At 50.8% G+C, this 6,497-nt stretch overlaps 1 protein-coding gene across 1 annotated transcript in view; it reads left to right on the top strand.

Moving 5' to 3' along the window:
- Positions 1-6,497, top strand: part of MDFI (MyoD family inhibitor) — a 27,455-nt gene that overhangs the window by 16,237 nt on the left and 4,721 nt on the right. The gene's annotated exons all lie outside the window — the stretch shown is intronic.

Raw genomic sequence — 6,497 nt, 5'->3', positions numbered from 1 at the left:
CCCCCTGGGGGGTGATTTCTCGCTTTCTGTCTCTCTGTCTCTCTCTTTCTGGCAAGCGCAAGTACCCTATAGCAAAAACCTCTCAAAACAAAACAAAACTAAACTAAACTAAAAAACAAAAACTCAGGAAAAAGCTTTCACTCCATATACCACATCCTGAACACTCTGAGGGGTTTGGGTTTCCAGAGCATCAAGCAGCCTCATCTCCATGGCTTTGCTGGACTAGGTCTGTACTTCAGCCCTCTTGGTTTGGAATCTTATGCCTCCAGTTCTCCCAAGCTGGCATTGCATGCTGGTAGCTCTCTGGTTTTGGGGTCTGGAGGATAACCTTGCCTCTATGCCTCCACTAGGCATTGCTCTAGTGGGTACTCTCCATGGCAGGTTGGGTGCACACACTTCTGCTTGGCATTGCCATAGTGGGGTCTCTCTGCAGTGACCCCATTCCTGTGAAAATCTCTAACTAGACCTCTGAGGTTGTCCAAGACATTCTTTGAAATCCAGGTGGAGGGCTCCATACCTCCACAGCTCTAGAATTGTGCAAGCCTGCAGAATTACTTCCACATGCACACCAAGGTCTGCTACAAGCATATTCCAGAATGGCAGACTGAGCAGCAGCCTTAATAGCAGGTCAAGCTGCACTTGGGGCGACTTGAATCATAGCCAGGGCCAAGGAGTACTATAGCAGGATGTAGGGAGTAGAATCCTGAGGTGGCTCAGTACAGCCAGACTGCCCTAGGTTTGTCCTTTGAAACCATTCTGTTCTCCTAGACTTCTGAGTCTATGATGGGAGAGGCAGCCTTGGAGATCTCTGAAATGCACTCAAGGCCTTTCCTCCTTATCTTGACAATTAACACCTGGATCCCTACTAGCACAGCGAATCTCTTTACCTAGCTGTGGCTTGGCCACACTGTCTTCTGAACATGCTTTTTCACACTTTACATGGTTATAAATATTGCAGGTTTTTTTTTTTTTTCTGCTCTGCCTCTCTTTTAATTGTCAATTCTATCTTTAGTTCATCTCATTTCTCTTTCATCCCACTATAAGCAATTAAAATTTATCACATAGTTCCTTTTGCTTTATGCTTAGACATTTTTTTCCAAACATTTGCTACTCTTTGCAGGGGTGGGGGGGATTGCCAGAAAGAGGGAGAGGGAGAAAGCACCCCTCCACAGGGAATGGTCGTGCTGCAGTCTCTCCACATCTCCACATTTCGACATTTCAGGCATGCATGCACATATGCTCACCATGTTTTCAAGCTGCCCGGTCTGGGACTCAAACTGGAGGGTCAGCCATGTAGGGTCCAACTGTATTACCCACCAGGTCCTGGATCCAGCCCAGTATTCACCACTCTTAAATTCAGCATTCCACAAAGCCCTAGGGCATGGACACAATGCAGCCAAATTCTTTGCAATGGTGTAACAAGGATGACATTTTCTCCAATTTCTAATTGGATATCCAATATCCAACAGGATATCCTTCATTTTAATCTATACCTCAGAATGACCTTCTTGGCCCACCAGGTCCTGGATCCAGCCCAGTATTCACCACTCTTAAATTCAGCATTCCACAAAGCCCTAGGGCATGGACACAATGCAGCCAAATTCTTTGCAATGGTGTAACAAGGATGACATTTTCTCCAATTTCTAATTGGATATCCAATATCCAACAGGATATCCTTCATTTTAATCTATACCTCAGAATGGCCTTCTTGGCCATTGTTTTTCTTTCTTTCTTTCTTTTTTTTTTTTTTTTTTTTCTTATCGGACAAATTGCTATCAGCATTCTGGCCATGACCATGTTACTAGCCTTTAAGATGGTTCCAAATTTCCCTAAGTCTTCTCATCTTTTGAATTACTACTAGAATCACCTTTAACACTGAACCTATAAAAAGACATAATAAGTAAAATAAAACTGGTTTATGGGGCTTGCCAGTGGCATGGCGGTTAAGGCAGCTGATCCCACGTGGCTGACTATGATTCAAATCCCATGCTTGGTGGCTTGAAAAATATGCTGGGTGTGTGTATGTGCATGCCCCAAATTCCAAGAACAAATGGAGGAGAGGGGACTGTGGCATAGCCAGTTCCTCTGGGGGATGCTTTCTCACTTTCCCTTTCTCTATCTCTGGTAAATGCACACACTCTATCACAAAAACTAAAAATAAAAAACAAAGTGGTTTATTTGAGCCAGGGCTTAAGACAAATCACCTAGAAGAACAGATCTGTAGTTTCTTAGACATGTGCTCAAGAAAATTGCAACCAATAAAGTGGGCTTATATAACAAAGTAAAAAGGCAGAGGAGGGAGGTTACAAGTTGTTCCTTAAGAGTTTATAATGGGGACCAGCAGTTGGCATAATGGCTGTGTCGCTGGACTCCCATGTAGTCAACCACAGTTCAAGTCCTGGACCAGGTGGCTTAAACTCATGCCGGGCATGTGTGCATGTGTGCCCAAGATCCTGAGAGGAAAATGGAGGAGAAGGGATTGCGGCGTGACCATCTCCCCTGGGGGGTGATTTCTCGCTTTCTGTCTCTCTGTCTTTCTGGTGAGCACATGCACTCTACAGCAAAAAAAAAAAAAAAAAAAAAGTTTATAATGGGGACCAGCAGATGGCATAATAGTCACATCCCTGAACTCCCACGTAGTTGACTTCCATTCAAGTCTCAGGTCCAGCCACTTAAAACTCAGTCTGGGTGCATGTGTGTGCAGGCCCAAAATCCCAAGAGGAGAATGGAGTAGAAGGGGCTGCAGTGTGGCCATCTCCCCGGGGGGTGATTTTTCACTTTTTGTCTCTTTGTCTCTCCAGCGAGCACACACACCCTGTAGCAAAAATCTCTCTAAAAATTTTTTTTTTAGAAAAGGAGCTTAATTGGTGAACCAGCAGACAGCATTAGCAGTTACATCACTGGATCCCACATGGTCAACCGTGGTTCGAGTCCTGGACCCAGTGACTTCAAGCTCACGTCAGGCACATGTGTGTTCATGCCCAAAATCTCAGGAGGAGAATAGAGGAGAAGGGATTGCAGCACAGCCATCCCCACTGGGGGGTGATCGGTCGACTACGTGGGAGTCCAGCGACACAGCCATTACGCTAACTGCTGGTTCCTCCACTTTCCTTCTCATTATGCCTGTCTCTCGCTCTCTCTGTCTGGCAAGTTCATGCACCCCATGGCGAAAACTGCTTTCAAAAGAAAAAGGAGTTTATATTGGTTCATTTAAAATCATGCAGACAACTGATTAGCCCTACCTTACCCTTTACATCATGAATTCAAGAATATTGAGAAGCAGAAAGGGTGGGGGTCACATCGTACAACCTGTCATCCTTTTGCAGCATCACAGCTTGTTACTGCAAACTAAAACATGCCATTTTGGACCATACCCTTGATGGGCATGGGGCATAGCCTCGGCCTCAGCCTGATGTTTTCCCGCGGCCTCTGAAATGCGAGTGGACCTTGTATCCCACAGGCTGTTCTGCACTGCTTTTCTTCCCCAGCACGTTCTAAGCTCTCTCTAGACTGTTCTTCCAAACTCTGCCCATTACTCAGGTCCAAATCCACTTCCACACTGGCAGGCATTTATTATTAACAACCCTCCACACTTGGTACCGATGTTGTGCTTTAGTCCATTACTGAAAACAGAAGTGCCCGAGTCTGGGTCATTTATAACACGTAGAGGCTATTGAGCTCAGAGTTTGGGGGCGTCTAAGGGCAAAGGTCACATCTGGCAAGGATAACACGGTGGAGGGTGTCACATGGAAGAGCCCGAGCAGAGCATGTGTACAAACGTGTGTCTGTGTCTTCCCTAAGACCCCATCTCTTACCTCCATAGTTGGATTAAGTCTTCACCCTCTTAGTTCCATCACAACCAAGTCTGCCCAGTTCTGGGGAGATGCATTCAAACAGTAGCAGGTGGCAACATTCTTCACCCTCTTAGTTCCATCACAACCAAGTCCCCCCAGTTCTGGGGAGATGTATTCAAACAGTAGCAGGTGGCAACATGAGGGTTGCACTAAGAACCCAGCTCTGATGGGTTGCCGAAAATTCCGTGGGTATACCACTTAGCTAGGACCATAAGGGGGTGGTGTGGGCCGTGGAAAGTTGCAGGGTCCCGTCACCACTCTCTGTGGAGGGAGAAGACCTCTGCTATAAAATGGTGAGGAGCCAGGGCAGTGTGGGCAGGCTCCAGGCAGCCTGCTTCAGGAGGCTGTATGGGAAGAGGCAGCCCTGAACTTGGGAAAAGAGCTGGGGGCCAGGGTGGGGCAGGGAAATAGAGCCAGATACAGCCCCATCCTTCAAGGGATGGAAAAGTAAAAGAGGGATCAGCAGGTGGTGTCGTGGTTAAGACGCTGGACTCCCACATGGCCAACTGTGGTTCAAATCCCAGACCTGGCGGCTTCAAACACCCCGGGCGCATGTGAATGTGTGCCCAAAATCCCAAGAGGAGGATGAAGGAGAAGGGACTGTGGAGTGGCCATCCACCATGGAGGGTGATTTCTTACTTTCTCTATCCATTTCTCTCTGTCTCTCCGGTAAGTACAAGCGCACTACAGCAAAAGTCTCTTAAAAAAAAAAAAAAAAAAAGAAGAACAAAATATAGCTCCATTCTCAGGCCTAGCTTGAGGTCTCCAAGGAAGTCCCAGAGGGAGAGAGTTCTCCACCCTCACCCTCCAGAGCAGGGGAAGGAGCAGCCAGGATCATTTTCTGATAACCAGTGATGACCTCCCACGTCTGCAGACACGTTTTGACATTCCAGCCCTTTCTCCTGATGAACGCACATGCCTCCCCAGCTCACCCTGCAGCACAGGAGACAGCAGAACAGCTGTTGCCAAGCTCAGTTTACAGACGAGGAAACTGAGTCACACAGAACTGCTCACCCTGGTCTCAGGCTGGGGCACTCAGGCCTCCTGGCCCTGTTCTCTTTCCTCTGCCCGTCTGCCCAGCTGGCACGGCCGAGCACGGAGCCGCCTTCAGCCAGGGCATCTGGGGCTAAGTTGGACTCCCTGGAAGGCAGTTACTAAATCCTGCTAGCGCACTGCCCTCAGCCTTCTCCAGACACACCCACCAGCAGAATTGAGAGAAAGAGGTCAGCGCCGTGGCCACGAGGAGGGGACCTGGATGGGAGTGGGACAGACACTCCTGTGTCTGTGGGCCCTGGGTGTTTGCTCTGTGACTCAGCCCCCACTCCTGCCCCCACGGCCACCCCCAGGCCATGGCCACAGGCAGGCTCTGTCTGCCCGCACCTCCCAGGGCTCACCACATACGCTCGCCCTCCGGTCACTGTGCCCATGTCCAGGCGGCAGGGCAAGGGGCACCAAAGCTGGCCAAGGACTCAGTCCAGTCACCCTTGGTGAGGCCAGGAGGTGGGGGCAGGATGATTCAGGCCTGACACTTGGCCATGGCCTTGCCCCTGTTTACCCAGATGCAGGCTCCAGCCACGCCTCTTACAGGAGGCTCCCAACACGGAACCTCTTCGGAGCCCTGTCTCCCACCGCCCCAGCTCCCCACCTTGTCCCAGGCTCCTTTCTCCCTCTCTCTGTGCCCTTTCTCGTCCACCTTGGTCAGGGTTTCACCCCTTTTGGGCCTCGGTTTTCTCATCTGTGAAAGGGGTCGATAACAGACCTCGTGTCCTGCTTAAAGCTGCTCCACGTAAAGCTCTTAGCCTGCATGTCACCACCACCCCAAACACGTGAGCTGCTGGTCACAAGAGCAGTGACCATCCTGATTAGCAGCCCCTTCCCCAGACCCTTGTCTCCCAACCTCTGTCCTCTGTGCACCCCCCCCCAGTTCCTCAGACCCAGCTGGGCCCCCTGACATGCACTAGCTATGTGACGGGGAGTCACTGGGCCTCTCTGGGACTCAGTTTCCTCCTCAGTGAGAACACTGCCCTGTCGACCTACTGGGAGTGTTCAGTGAGAAAAGGTTTAGCAGGCAGCTGGCACGCAGTGGGTGCTCATGTTGTGGCTGCTGGCTTTACTAGAAGGTCCAGGCCTCAGTCCTGAGGCCCCCTTCCCCTCTCCTCAGTCTCTAGGGCCACCAGACAGCCCTCCCCCCAATGCTGGTGGGGACCCAGAACCCAGCTCCTAAGGGACTGAAGTGCCCCACATTGACAGAGGGTCCTCGGGACCAGAGGGTCCTGCCGGGAACCAGGGACCTAAGCAGCTGAAGGGTCCCAGAGTTCTCAGTGACCCCTTTTCAGAGCCACTCCTCCCTCACCCACCCTGGTGTCCTGCCCTCGGAGCTGAGCATCCCTGAGCGAGGTACAGGAAGGAACTAGTGGTTTGGGGAAATCGCAGGGTCAGCTTCCCTGCACCCCATGGATAAAGCTGCAGTTTTGTCCCTCAGCCTAGAATGGGGACCCAGGAGTCCTGCCTCGGCTGTCTCCCCCTGGCTTCGCCCTTCCCGTCTTTTCACCCTCCTCATCCAGACCCCAAGGGCCCCTCACCCCCCTCTTTCTGCCAGCTGCCTGCAGGCAGGGCAGGGGGGGGGGGGGGCCGGCTGCCGGA

This window comes from Tupaia chinensis, unplaced genomic scaffold (genome assembly GCF_000334495.1).
Source record: "Tupaia chinensis unplaced genomic scaffold, TupChi_1.0 Scaffold000238_1, whole genome shotgun sequence".
NCBI lineage: Eukaryota > Metazoa > Chordata > Mammalia > Scandentia > Tupaiidae > Tupaia > Tupaia belangeri.
The sequence above is the reverse complement of the archived record's forward strand: the minus strand, read 5'-3'. Positions and strand labels throughout refer to the sequence as shown.